The sequence below is a fragment of the Argiope bruennichi genome, chromosome X2 (genome assembly GCF_947563725.1).
Source record: "Argiope bruennichi chromosome X2, qqArgBrue1.1, whole genome shotgun sequence".
In the NCBI taxonomy this organism is placed as follows: Eukaryota; Metazoa; Arthropoda; class Arachnida; order Araneae; family Araneidae; genus Argiope; species Argiope bruennichi.
In genome coordinates this window covers 126,618,978-126,635,084 of record NC_079163.1, presented here as the reverse complement: position 1 = coordinate 126,635,084, position 16,107 = coordinate 126,618,978, and positions in this window count along the sequence as shown.

Below are 16,107 nucleotides of genomic sequence, written 5' to 3'. Positions count from 1 at the left end.
TAATATTTGTGATTTAATAGAGCTTAAAGAATAATATTTATTGATTTTTTTTTTAAATTTCTGGGGAGGATCTCATTGTTGGCTTTGGGCTTTTTGTCGTTTTATATATATATATATATATATATATATATATATATATATATATATATATATATATATATATATATATATATATATATATATATATATATATATATATATATATATATATATATATATATATATACACTTGTACTGTGTTGTTTGCTTTGCTTTCCTGGAAGGAATAGTTTTTATTAATGTAATGTACGCTGTGGCCTCCTAAGATCTGGACGTGAATCCGTCTCCCTATAAGGTGAGAAGGTCGACTTAGGTTGTGGAAAGTGGATTGCTATAGATCAGTAGTGGTCAATCCAATGAACCACTTATTCTAGGAAAAATTGAAAAAGAATGAAAAAAAAAATTGAAGCTCTATGGTACTAGAATAAGTGCAGATAAAGCTGAAGAACTCACTTCAAAAAGATGAATACGAAAGCTTTGTGAGAACTTAAAACATAAAACAATACTTATAGTACATGGGTATATAGTATATGGGCATATATTGTTTTCCTTGTTCAGCAAAAAAGAAGAGTCATTCATTCAATTGGGAAATACTGCCTTCATAAAGAGCTCTCAGGGAATTTACTCAAATTTACTGCCCTTAGAAAGTCCCAATACGTCTAATTCTATAAGTTACCCTTCAAATATTTATGCTTATATCAAACTTATAAAATAATTTCTGCAGTAAAGGGGACTTCGAAAAAAAAGCTATTTCGAAAACGACAAGCTATTCAGAAAAAAAAAGATACATAGATCCTACATTTACCATGATAGTGTTTGTAAAATATCTGTAAACTGCATGATCTCTGATACAAAACTCATTGATCTAAAAAGAAATAAAGAAAGTAGTGCTACAAGGGTTTGCTGTAAGACAGAAAACGAAGGAACGGGAAGACAGCCAAGCATTCGTGCGTGATATAAAAATCATTATGCCTAGAATGGGTGATGTAATAAGAATAAGTTAGAATGAAGAAATAAATTAAACAAATCAAGCCTTATCATGTTACAATGTTTCAGACAAGCTATTCGGAATTGCTTTGAAAACAAAGGTAGGCTTTAAATATATGGATTGGAATGCATTGATGCAGTTTGAAATTGGTCTCATTGCAGGAATATGATAGGAGGTGGGGAGGACATATATCCTAGATTCTTCAAGAAGCGGCATTTCGACCACATCAGACGGCAGATTTAAAAAAAACAATCAAACGTGATATTTTATTTCACGAAATCGACAACATTTAAAGAAATAGGATTACAATATAAAAAAATTAGTTTTAAATACATTTACAGAAAAAAGGATTTTTCTTAGCTGTTAACCTTCCTCAAAAATCTATAGTCCAATTTACTGCCCTTAGAAAGTCCCAATACGTCTAATTCTATAAGTTACCCTTCAAATATTTATGCTTATATCAAACTTATAAAATAATTTCTGCAGTAAAGGGGACTTCGAAAAAAAAGCTATTTCGAAAACGACAAGCTATTCAGAAAAAAAAAGATACATAGATCCTACATTTACCATGATAGTGTTTGTAAAATATCTGTAAACTGCATGATCTCTGATACAAAACTCATTGATCTAAAAAGAAATAAAGAAAGTAGTGCTACAAGGGTTTGCTGTAAGACAGAAAACGAAGGAACGGGAAGACAGCCAAGCATTCGTGCGTGATATAAAAATCATTATGCCTAGAATGGGTGATGTAATAAGAATAAGTTAGAATGAAGAAATAAATTAAACAAATCAAGCCTTATCATGTTACAATGTTTCAGACAAGCTATTCGGAATTGCTTTGAAAACAAAGGTAGGCTTTAAATATATGGATTGGAATGCATTGATGCAGTTTGAAATTGGTCTCATTGCAGGAATATGATAGGAGGTGGGGAGGACATATATCCTAGATTCTTCAAGAAGCGGCATTTCGACCACATCAGACGGCAGATTTAAAAAAAACAATCAAACGTGATATTTTATTTCACGAAATCGACAACATTTAAAGAAATAGGATTACAATATAAAAAAATTAGTTTTAAATACATTTACAGAAAAAAGGATTTTTCTTAGCTGTTAACCTTCCTCAAAAATCTATAGTCCAAGAAAACATTTTTACAGTCATAAAAAATAATGCTAAAACTGCAGCAGTAGGGTAAGAGGTATTATGATACTAAGTTAAGCCATTTTTACAAAGAAAAAAAAAAGGTGTAGCATTGGCAAACATTCGCCAAACCAATATATTGAGGCCTCTCAGTAAAACAATGTTTTGTTTTACTGAGAGGCCTCAATATATTGGTTTCCTGTCAGCACCCAATGAAAGGAGTTTCCACAAACCTTTCTCTAATACTTCCTATTTAAGATGTTATCCTCTTCGCCGGCTTGAAAAATCTATAAATAGTGCAAAATGAAGTCTCCTGAAAGTATCCGTATGTTTGAACTCGAAAAACTCTAGAAATATTTAACTAATATTGGAGATATTTGTACCATTTTGTACGGCAATTAATGGAAAAGGTTTTAATATGTTGAAATCATATCAAAATTAAAAAAGGAGTTTTATAATTGCGAATTTTAATTCTTTTCCCACTACGATTCCCGCATGCGTATGAACACTTATCCGCGCATGTGCGAAAACTTCAAACTGTGCATGCGCAAATAGCAAGAGCTGTGGTATGCATAGGCGATACATTTCTTTGTTTACCTCTGTTTGTTAGTCCATCACACCAGAACGGCTGAACGGAATGGCATGAAATTTAGCACAGAAATAGATTATAGTCTGGAATAGGACATAGGCTACTATTTATTCTGGTTAATTGAGTGATTAATTTTTTATAAATTAAAAACTAACTTTCCCACCAAAAATCTTTTCATTTCCCCACCTCCAAATGAGTAACGCTTCAGTCTTTTAATCCCACCCTAACGAGGTTAGGCGTAACATGTTTTCGACCTATTATTTCAAACGATTCTGTTTATTTTCTTAGAATTTGATGCATTTAAAACTAAACACTGTTAATGAATCGACTTTTCGGATTCATTCTGAAGTACTTTTAAATTAAAATAAAACAGAATAAAGGAAATTAAAATTTCTAATCAGCATGGCATTATCCGAACTGGCATAGAAAATTCACACATTTGTGCTACTCCAATGGGCGTTTAAAATTCATCATGCGCAGTTTGTTCTTATTGTTGACAACTGCATTTTCATTAAAAGTTAAAAAAATTGTGTATTATACTGTTGTAGCTATCTCAATCTTGATCGATAAATAAAATAGACTTTATTTTTAAAAAAATACGGACTTGATTTGAATCTTCTGCTAGCCCAACTCCGCAAACATCGCAATAAAGCTGAGGCTGTAGGTTTATCGGTCATTGCTGCAACATTGGCCGGACGGCACATACCGTTTTCAAATTGCCGCTTAATCTTGCAAGCAAAGATACCCCCAACATGCTTCATCACCAAAAACAGCAGCCGGGGAGTCCTTTTGCAGCAGTGCAAGTTAATATTAGGGACGAGTGCACAATATCGCACAATCAGGCATTAGAGGCGTGAAACCGCAGCCTGCAGGACATCCGCGGCAACCAGACGGTAATGGGTGACAATGTCGTTTTGCCCACAATGACCTGTTTGCAATTTTTGTGAGCACTTGCGGACTATCATACCCCCTCCAGCTGTGGGATAAATACAAGGAAGCTTTATCAGAAGATATCGTGCATAGGCTGGATGGCACTCACTATGACGTAATCATGAACGGAGCTTAGGTATTGATTGAGGCGCAAGATGCCTAGGTCAGTTCTCATATATATACATCAAAATTCGAAGTCGAGGGAAATAGCTAGTACAGTATAAATATAAAATCTGATTGTAGCGGAAAGGTGACAAAACAAGTGAAGCATCCGCCATATCCCATCTAATCCTCGCAATAAGGTTTCAACTCATAGCTATAAGCGAAGCTTAGGCATTTTGTAGCGAGATTAAGAAAACCGAGTATGCATTTTTAACATCTTTTTTTCGTCTGATAGAAACCAAAATTTGATACAGATATACAATTTTAATAACAAGATTGCATATCAAATTTCATTTATCTAGTTCATTGCGCTTTTGAAATATAGCTTTTGCATACACTGGAACATACAGATCAACAGACGGTTGACCCATTGATAAATTTGGTTCAAAATTTGATAGAGATATACAAATGTTAAAATTATTTACCGAATTTTATCAACCTTACTCTTTACGTTTGTTTTAATTATTGTTTCATTTGAGCATTTCTATCAATGGATATTTCATAGAAATGCATAAATTTGTTTTTAAAACCAAGTAATAAATTTCAACTGTTTAATTTAAAGCATTTTTGAGCAATCATGTTCACAGACAGACAGACAGAACAATAGATAGATATATTTCTAAAAATGTCCTTCCCGAATTGATATGGAAATGCAGCAAAATCTCGAGATTTAATTATTTGATAGTTACAGTATTTTTCAATTTGTGTACTTCGCACACTAGAAGATAAAAAGGGGCACAACCGCAACAGCGTTTGACTCTAGCGAGATATTAAACGTTTTTGAATGTGTTTTGAAGACAGCCAACTTCTGAGATAAGAATAGACTATAAAAACACACAACCGTGGTTGTGTTTTAAAGAAGAAAGCAATTATTTTCAGATAACAAAAATCTTTCTTGTTTTTCTTTTGAATGAATTAAATGCAAATCTTCAATGTTGCGGTTTCTTTATATCTTTAGAATATTTTTTTAAAAAATTTAATAATTTAGAGCAAAAATTACGTACTAATAACAAAAATATTAAAAGAAATTTTAATTTTGATGTGAACCGTCAGCTTATTTTATTATTGCTTACACATTTTTAAAACTAAGGATACATTTAAAAATTATACCACTTTCTTTCCTCCACTGGAAAAGAAAGGAATTTATTATTTTTTTAAACTCTCTAGAATGAAATTCTCCGAGTTGCATTCATAAGAAACTCAAAAGATACGAAAACCTTTTTAATAAAATTTATTTCTTATAATTTTATCTATAATATATACTTTCATGAAATTGTTTGTGTCTAAAGATTTTATTAATTTAATATGAAAGCATTAAAGATGCTATTTTCTACAACAGTGGAACACATTCAAACTTGTGTTATGGTTGCTTCTTTAAACAATTAAAATAAATGTATCATTTAAATATGCTGTTTCTAATATTAAATACAGCCAAATCTGAATATTTGATAAAGTTAACTTCTTCCGTTTCCAATTTTTTTTTCTTTTTTTTTTTATGTAAACGAGATTTTTTTTTTTTTTTTTTTAATTCTGAAAGAAACTCAACTGGCGGTTTTGAGTTCAGTGAATTAATTTAATTATTAAAATATTTTTATCTATAAGATTCTGAAATATTAGCTTTTAAAATATAGTTGTTACAGGTTAATAATCGCATTATTCAAATCACAAATTGTTTAAGAAATTTTAAGAACAATTGCAATATAATGCATTTAAGATAAACAACATTTTTTGAGAAACATTTTCGGAACTTTCTATTTGTTTTTCTCCATTAAAAAATTTTAATTGCATGGATTTTATATACTTTAAGAATTCAAAAAAGACGTTCTTAAAAAAAGCATCTTTAAACAAGAAAGCTTAAACAATTTTGAAGAATTACATATAGTTTTAATTTTTTCTGAATCATCTTTTTTATTTTTTCTATATTTTTAATACCAGAAAAATATATCTACGTAATTATTTTATGTATTTTTATTTATGTGACCATTATGTTTATGTTTTATTATTAACATGTTTTATTAATGTATTATTAACATGTTTTATGAAATATGTTTATATGAACATTCTTTCTCATCTGTAAAATGCCACTTTAGAAACATTTATGAAAAGGACATGTTAAAAATCATACAATGGGACGATGCCTCTTCGGTTAACAACATCTGTATAAAGGGTTAGAAATAGACTGACCCTGAAAGGATGGGGAAACGAGTTGTTTATAACATCACAAAAGCCCCTAAATTCTAACTGGACATATATTCTGAACTCTTAGCAAGGGTCAGCAAATGAATTGGAAAAGACAGCATTTGTTTGCTCTATCCAAAAACTGACTTCAGGATAGAAAAGAATTCAACAACGTGTATATGGCGACTGGTAAATACCAAACCTGCTTCGATACAGATTATTTAAATCATTATTATTACAGTGAATCTAGGCTAATTCAAACATTTTTTTTTAATTCGAATTTTAGCAGCACTCTTGATTTTTCTTGTTTATTTCTTATTGCTTTTATTAATTCTTATTGTTTTTTTTTTATTTATATACGTCAGCACTTATTGTCCTTCGCATGTTGAAGAATAAATACACTTTTAGGTCGTTCATTCACTCGAGAACTTTAACTTCTGTGCGATCTATTCAATCAAAATTCTAATTAAATATTTCATTTATGGCAGTTTTTATAAATTTAAGCATAAAGAGTATTTACTAAAATTATTGAACTTTTTAATAATAAATATTATTACCTTATTTACAAAAATTATATATTATTTATGAATTATGCTATTTATTAAAAGTTTTAAATAGTAAAAATGAAGATTTCTTGTCATTTTTAATTAAAAAAATTCTCTTTTTATGTTGCTTGTACATTCTTACGCAAAACTTTTTTAAATTGAAATTTTGAATAAATAGAATTTTCATTGTGATCCCTTCGTTTTCCAATGAGTCAACTTCCCCTGCAAATCATTATTCTAGAGTGATTTTGTTGCATCCATTATTTGATTATATAAGCGTGACATTTTTCAAATGAATCAAATATATGTCGATATAAATTGTCAGTACAAGTTCATTGTAAAATTCAAAAAAAAAAAAAAAAAAATCTTTAGAGAAAAAATGTTTCTTTTGAAAATTACATACACCATCAAATAATATTATGCATCATGTTTAACATACTCATGTTTTTTATTAGAATAATTTGTTTTATTATTATATACAATTCTTTACTAGAGAGTCATTTCTAACACCTTAACAACCTTCCAGATGTAAGAAGTCCGTCATGCTTCTCAGCGAAAGTTACCATACATGTCAATAGTTCATTGTAATTTTTTATTCTTCATACGTTCTCGTGACTACACAACCCTATTTTCAGGCTTCAAAATTGTTGATGTATTTTATTTCTTTTATATTATTTATACAATTTTTCCCTATTTAAATACATATCCTTCTACGATAAATTGAGGAAACCGTTTTTAATGTTTTTTTGTAATACAATATTATTTGGCTTAGTAATTAATCTATAAAAACGTACTTTATCACCCTATTAAATCTTTTTCGGAAGCTTGCTCCAAATAGTGCACTATTTTATTTCACATTTATAGAGCACTTATATCATTTAATGGAAATAAACTGCGAGTTTTAATTTTGCAACATGATTGTCATCCGAGGAAGTTTTCTGCTCTGAAGATGACTTGAAGAATACCTCAACTACTAAACCAAAACATCCTTAATACCTTAATAGTGCATATAGTTGAATAATGAATTATTGTCTTCATTAAAAAAATCTTTGACTTGATTGTTAAACAAATTTGGTTTAAAAAAAATTAAAAAAAAAACATTTAGTTGTTGCTAGATTTCTCAGTAGATGGCGCCACAAATTTTGGGCCTTGAACTTATTGAACTGTTTTATTATTATTACTCCAGCTTTGATACTAAGCAAGATATAAAGTATTTAAGTATTTTATTTCGTATGAAGGTATTTGATTTAATGATATAATCCCACAATCTTAAAACATTGTAAAAAAATTTTTACAATTATGATTATATGATTATGATGAATTATATGATTATGAAGCGTATGTGTTCAGTATTTTAGTTGTGAGATATAAAAAAATTAAGGTGTTAAAGAAATGAAAACTTAATAATTGTATGTACAAAGCATAAAAATAATTTACAATTGTCGAAAGAATTAAATAGTAAATTTACATTTCTTTTATATACTTTTGGGGCATACTATCAATTTAAAGTATGACCATTTTTTAATTCACAGTGGAAGCTTCATATTTTCATCAATGGATGAATTCGATTAAGTTCAGTTCCTCTGATAGTAACTTTAATGCAGGAATATAGAAGCATCGTATGTTAGGTTATCTCTGGGGGAACTGTATTTCTACATATTCAACTCAAATGGGGATGACTCCTATGTATGTACAATATATATTTTCTTAAAATTCCATGAATAAAGTATTTGAAATATTTCAATGTTCAGCTTTAAAGCCAATTTATTAAAACATAAAATTTTTTTGTATGGTTGTTGTTGTTGCTTAAGGCACTTGTCATATACAAGCCCGCTGACGAAGTCAGCGATTTAAACCGAATTTGTGAAGTAGCTTCTGAGGCGTTGTAAGGTTAAAAGTGTTTTATCAGTGTATTCTCAAAATACTGAAATAAAGCAGTATTTATTTTTCGAAACGATATTTACTTTATTTCGAAAATGAAGAATTAGGAAGAATCAACACCACCTTTAGCAGGAAAGTCAGCATTCAATCTTGCTAACGTTTTCTGAAAAGCTTCATCTTAAATATTATTAAAGTTCCTAATATTTTTGGCAAATTTAACAATCGCTTACTTGTTAAAAATCCAATAGAAAAATTCTAATAAATTAAATTAGAAAAACATTATAAACTTTATACTTTCCAATTTTTTTATGCTTCGTTCGTAAGGAAACACAAAAGTTTCGAACTTTATATTTTGTTCAGGTTATTGGAAATTCAAATTTATCCACCATCGTCGCAATATCCAATGAAAATGATCTCATTTCATTGATATTTATACTCGCCAAATATACCTTTTTTGAGTGAATTAGCCAAACATAGCAGTCACAAAATTGCAACTATGAAACCTACAGGAAAAATACCTCATTTCTAGCAATTGTCAAAGATTATAGATGTTTCCAAAAAAAGAGAAAGAGAGAAAAAGTATTATTCCAACCGCGAATTCTGTAAGACAACATTCGATTATATGGATAAACATGAACACTTTTTCACAGACAAAGTTCTATGACCTCAACTTTTAAAATATTTACACTCTATGACGGCACGAACAGTTATAAACATGGGCATGTATACAATACAGGATCAGATAAGCACCAAATAAAAATATGAAGTAGATTTCATGAGCACATTTGCGTGCTGTCTTTTTCCTTACATTTATTGCTTGGTCAAAGAATTTCTTATCAGTTATCAGAAAAAATGTATTGATCGATTTTCTAAATTGCTGTTTTTTAGCACTTAACTTCTTTCACAAAGAATTTCATTCGAATCACAGAATACTGAACATAAAAAAGAAAGCGAAATCAAACGCTTAATGCTCTTTTTAGTTAATGACTTTTTCTTGAGTTGGTGCATTCAGGATGTGTTTTATGCTCATTTTATGGAAGAAATAAGTGCTTCCAAAACGAAATTTCATGTTATACCGAGGTATATTTGTATGGATCTCACGAAAAGCACTTAACATTCTTAGAAAATTCTCATTTAAGAAATCACGTTTCGAATATTATCTTTAATGGCTTTAAAAGCACTCTCACAAATGCGACTCAGGATATTCCGAACAAATCATATTCAAGGCTTTTATTACAGATCCTTTCAGGCACTTTTATACAGAATCATAATTATTCCTTCAGAAAAAAAAGGAATTAATGTACTCAGATTCGAAAGAATAAACGTATCAAACGTAATCAAAATTTAAAAATTTTTAAACCACTCTTATTTATGTTTTAATTAGTATAAAATGCTGTTTTGTCAAAAATATGAATGTCAGAGCAAAATCGTTATAGGAAAAGCATTTATGATATATTTTTTCTATGAAAGTTAAGAACTTTCCTTTCTTAAGATATTTATTACGGCTTTATTTCTTTAAGGCATATTTTTCAGGAGCTCATGATTTTAGAATTTTAATTCAATGTTTATTTTTTCATAATTCTTTAATGCACTTACTCTTAAAAAGTTATTTATTTTTGTTATTTGCACTTTATTTCATACTAATAATGTAAAGGAAACTGAAAATATTATTTTCACACATTTACCAACAGATGGAGTCACGCATATGGAATTAGCATGTAATTATTTTTAATCAATGTATTGGTAATTATGCTCTGAAATATTAAATATTAAGTAGTCAATGGGAACAAACTATGTAGCATATCAGAGCATTAGTTCGTTAAGAAATAGGCTCAAAATTAGTTATAAAATTTCATTTAAATTTTTTTTTCAAATCTGCAACAAGCAAAGGTAAATAAAAGCACGTAAAAATGCAAAATCATCCCATTTATGGCTTTAATGGGAATTGAATACAAAGAATTCAAGCACTGGAAGAGAAAGAATGATATTGAAACTTTCTACAGAGGCGGCGGTGTCGTTCATGCAGCTTATAATTTGCACTACTTTTGGTAACACAACCGACAAGGTAACAAGTGAATAAGATATCGACAAGGTTATAGGCGCATTTTGCGCACAATTTTTGGTCGGTTGACTATGAACTCAATGCGGTGATTGTTGAAGATGTAAGTCCGCAGACTTTCGAATATTTGATTAAAATGTCATTCAACGAGCTTATAATTTATCCGACAAAGTGAAAAAGATGTTTGCATTCCGCTAACAATTTTTTTACTGCCGACTATGAATTGAATGCAATATATGTTGAGCACTATATGCACAGATTTTCAGACACCTGATTCAAACGTCGATCAAATTTTTTATTTACACTACTTTTGGCAATATATCCGGCAAGGCGACATGTGAACAAGATATCATATTTTACCAAATCTTTTTAATCGGTTAATTAAGTATTCAATGCGATGGATGTCGACGATGTTAAGTCCGTAAATTTTCAGTCATCTGATTTAAATGTAGTTCATTTAATTTATAATGTGTACTACATTTAGTAGAATAATCAATAAATTGGCAAGTGCATAAGTTGTCGCATTTTTTTCTACTAATTTTTGTCTTTCGGCTAAAATATTATCATAGGTAATGGAGAAAAAATTGTTTTCATCGAATAGTCCGATTACCCGCCAGTGGAATTATAAGGGAAATTGAAGTTTTTATATTATTCATGAATAGGGAGATAGAGTTGTTTTTCCTGACTCATCATTCAAATTCAAGTTCTAAAATAAATCGTAATCTTTTTCATTTGATTGTTACATCCTCGGTAACTAACTGGTGATTTTTAAAAATCTATTTCACTATGAGAATTATCTGACAAAAATCTAGTTAATGGTTAAATTAAATTTAATAAAGCACTCTTTTCTTTCGACACTCTTGTGTATATGCATGTTAAGAAAAGTTACTTTACTGTAGCCAAATTATGTAAATTCAATATAAATCCCTAAAATAAGTAAATTTTTAAGTGTAAATTAAGTTAATTTAACAGTAAAATATCTGTTTTTTGCAGCTTAATTTATCAGGTGGCAATTATTACATTAAAGAAATAAAAGAGACCGCAATTAATAACAAAAATAAATATATGTGGTATGATAGCTTTTTTTAGCTACACTAAAGGAATTTATTCAATTGTGCATTAAATTTTTTAAATAAATTACTACCTAAATTCTTCCGATTTTGCATTCAGTATTATAATTATGTAATTGGGGAGTGTATCTTTTTATTTTCTTTCCAATTTTTTTGTCTTCGTGGCAAAGACTATATAATTACAGGTGCTTCTAAATTTTTAATAAATTTTGGATAAGGATGTCTTGATAAAAAGATGATCAAAATAGTTATTCATAGAATATTCATATATAACGTATTAACCCCTAGATATACGAATTTACTTAACTTCTTAATTAAATGACACATCATTTTTGGGACAATTATTATTATTTTAATTCCTAGAATAATATAAAGGTATTTGAGGTAATGTTGGATTTTCAAGAGATTTGTGCATTTTAAATTACTTAATATTTTCATTTAATTGCTGATTTAAAATTAAAAATTTAGTAATTCTATGTGTGAGTGAGACTTGCCATTGTATATGAAGGGATTAAGAAAAATCAACACATGTAACTAAGGGGATAAAACTAACTTTTTGGGAGGCTTATGGGCTCACTTGCAAAAACTTCGGGGGGGGGGAGTACTTAACCATAAGAACGCGTGACTAAAGATGGAGAGTTCTATTCAAGATATAATTGTTTTCTAATAAAATGCAGTTGTTTGTTAAGCCTAAATATGCATTGAAGAATAAATACATGAAGAATCCAATGTTTAAGTAGTCCATTTTTCACAAGAAAATTTTTCATTTTTTATATAAAATATTTTATTCATATATTTGCAGAACATTTTCTACAACTTTCTTAAGAAACAACATCATTCTATCTTTTCCGCATTCTATATTGTTCATGTCCGAATTAGAGTAAATTTTTGTTGAGCACACGCATACATCGTACATCGAAATACATCGTACGGATTCGAAATGCATCTGAATTCGTGCTCGTTGTTCCATTGCTTATTTAAAAAAAATTTTAAGTAGATGACTAAATTAAAAAAATCAATTTTTTGCGAAAACATTGATTTTTTTTTTAATAATTATTATTCTGGATTTCTAAAAAAGTTTCTTTTATAAAACATTTTGAATTTAGTTTCAATAATCATTTCATACTGCGTCTGACGTAAAATGATGCGAGCATGCATTTGTTCATCTAACTTGACACCTCGTTTTGGTGAAAATTTGTATTTCTATCGATATACAAAATCTAAAATGAAATAAACTAAATTTTTTTCTAAAATTAGATCTCAGAGAAATTAAATGTTAAGAGTCTCATAAAAAAATAGACTCAAATATTGACAATCTTTTGATGTTCAGGAAAAAAAATTGAGAATATTTTTTGCAAATATCTTTATAAATTTTTAGAGTGAAAGCAAGGGTCAGCATCTGAATTAAAAAAAATATATGTATATAATACTTACTTTAAAATAATAATACTTAATTTTTTTGTTAATTAAATGTAAAATTAATAAAATCAATGTAATTAATTTATGTTGAATGAATTATTATGTATTATTTTGAAGCCAAATAAGAGAAATTGCGCTTGCCCCCCTGTCGGAGGTGCCTCCCCCCCCCGCCGGCGAATCTCTGCCGCCGCCTCTGACTTTCTACGCTGAACACTAGAATGGCTGCTTTCATAAATGCGTTTTTCATTTTTGTGCTACAACGAAGGGTAATTAATTTTAAACCAAGTGCAGTAACACTTAAGTAGTTTGATGTTGATGTGATCACAATACGACTTTAAAAATGTCTGAAAAGGGGGAAATGTGACACGAGGAAATGATACTTTGTAAACTAAAGAGTATAAAAAGTAGGTATTTAAATAATTGAAGAGACAATTATTAAATAAACATTTGCAGATATTAATGATAAAAGCGCTGATAAATAGGCTAATGTTTTTTTATAAATCAAGAAAAAATTATAGAATAATGCTTCGAAACAAACATTGCAATTCATATCTAATGTGCCCAAATGTATTTTTTTTTTTCAGGCGAGAACTTTTTATCATAGTGTATTTTTTAATCTTTATTACATTGTATAGCAATAAAATCTCCAGGGAAATTAAAAGTATAAAGAAATTATTAGATTATATTCACTAAGAACGCAAATCGTAAAAGTATTTAGCTATTTAAGAATTAAATCTTTTTATATTTTTCATTTTTGATTTCAAAATAATAAAAAAAAAATCGTACGGTGGATATTATTTTAACTTTATACAAGATGACCATAAAATATCTTTCCTTGCATGGAGCCATTTATAGTTAAAACTAATAAGCGGAAAGAAGCTAAATTTCATATACACACTGTAGAAGGCATGGATATGATTCCCATAAAATAAAGAAATAAAATAAAGTAAATATCAAATAAATATAATTAATAATAAATAATTAAAACAAAATAAACTTAAAAATTTATAAAAATCGTACATACACTATCTTATAAACAGAAAAGATCAATACATTGAGAATATTTCACGTAGGCAGGAATTTTTAATTTCGATTAATAAAAGGATATTTTCTGCAACATTTCTACTGAATATCATTCTTTTCTATAGCGGCAATTTTTATCATTCGAACATGAATGAAATTTTGAATAATCCCTTTTCTATGTGTTTATTGTAATTATTAGACCTTTTCGTTCTGAAATTGCTAAATCTTGCCATCTTTTCTTATATTTTTTTTTAATGTTCTCTACAGTCTCCATTTAAAATTTGGTTTCGTTCATTTCATCCGCAAATTTCCATAAACAGGGTAAATTATTTTATGTCCACCCTATGTTAACAGGGAATTAAAAGCGTTACATTTAAAATTCGAGTTTACTACGAATTAAAATACTAAACGTTTGAATTTTCCAAGTCCCACTGCATTTATATTCCTTAAACTAGAATAATCCATAATGGCTTACTAGCATAATTCACAAATACTTGTTTCTTCGCATCAATATTAATGCACAATGTTGACTTCTGTTCTCGTATCACAAATTTATATCTATCCTAACTATGTTTCTGCATAGTTAAGACACAAAATAAATGTTATCTAACCCTGATAAATGTCCAAATCGTTTATGCTAGCTTTGTGTCTATCGCAGGGTTGGAACCAGATTATATATGAATTTGTTTGGAGCTCTTCAACCCGAACCGTTTATTTACTGTTCTATGTTTGCATACTTAATCTATCAGGGAGTTTTTTACCCACAATTTGGGTATTGAAACATTCGAGAATTCTTTATCTTTTGAGAAAACCAGGCTGTTTATTTGTCATTTCTGATTCTTTATACAATAACAGTCATCTTTACTTGATTCAAGAGCTATTTGAAAGAACAGTGATGATTATTTATATTCATTCACTGTCAATTTAACATTATGGTTGACTGTTTCGAAACACTTACGTTCGCGCACAGAAATAATATTGTTTGTTAAATTCGTACTTTCTATTTTCATACAAATAAAAAATTCAAACCTTCTTAGAATCAAATAACAAATGTCAGCACAACATAGAAATCTCTTAACTGTGCAATACATCTGAAATTATTTGAGCATTTCCAGATATTGGAAATATACAGATGAATTATCCTTTCATAAATCAATAGATGCTCGGATTCATTTATAATTTTTTGTTTTTAATATATTAATTGCCAAGACTTACCGCTTAATATCAGGGCTACTGAAAAGCTTCGGGGACGAAGATTTTCAGATTGGTAACCTACTAAAAATCCGTCGCGTATGCGGTGTTGGTGCAGGCTGAATCTGACTTTGTAGGACAAATGTCATCTCGCGGATCTATTGAGGGTGTTGCCAGTTCAGGCGTTTTCCTTGTTTTCAGACAGGGGATTCAGAATTAAGAAATACGCCTCAATATTGCTCTACCCTTGTTTCTAACGTTATGAGATGTTAATACAATACAGTCCAAATTCCGTGGTATTTTGTTGGTCCCTTGGCTGTATGATGGCAGACACTGAAGGCTGGTTTATTTTCAATCCTTTGGAGACAACATTCTTTCTCGCGTTTGGTGTGTAAGCTTGTAAAAATTGTTTCGAGACTAAATTTCACCCTTTTTATCTGACCATAGTTCACATTTGTAAAGTCCATCCCAAAACATTTTCTAAAAAGATATATTTTTCAACTAAATTAAAGAAAAATCAATTAAGTATAACGATTGCTAGGTATTTCATATGGACGCCAGTCATATGGGAAACAATTATAGGATTCATTAAGTTATAAGAAAATGGATGTTAATACACTACATATTAAAGAAAACTAAGAAAGCTCAGAAATTAATGATTGTAAATATTTAGAAGAATAGTCAGTGAATTCTGGCCAGTACGATTGTGATTGAAGAATTAAGGCGCAATCTTAATTTTATAAAATTTATCATTGTTGAAACAAAATATGAGTCTGTTGACATTTCAGTTTTTAATTTCTGTTATAAATGTTACAATTTTTTTAAGATAGCTTCAAACGACTCCTTATGTAGCATATTAGGAACTATTTTCTATACGAATTAACATTAGAGA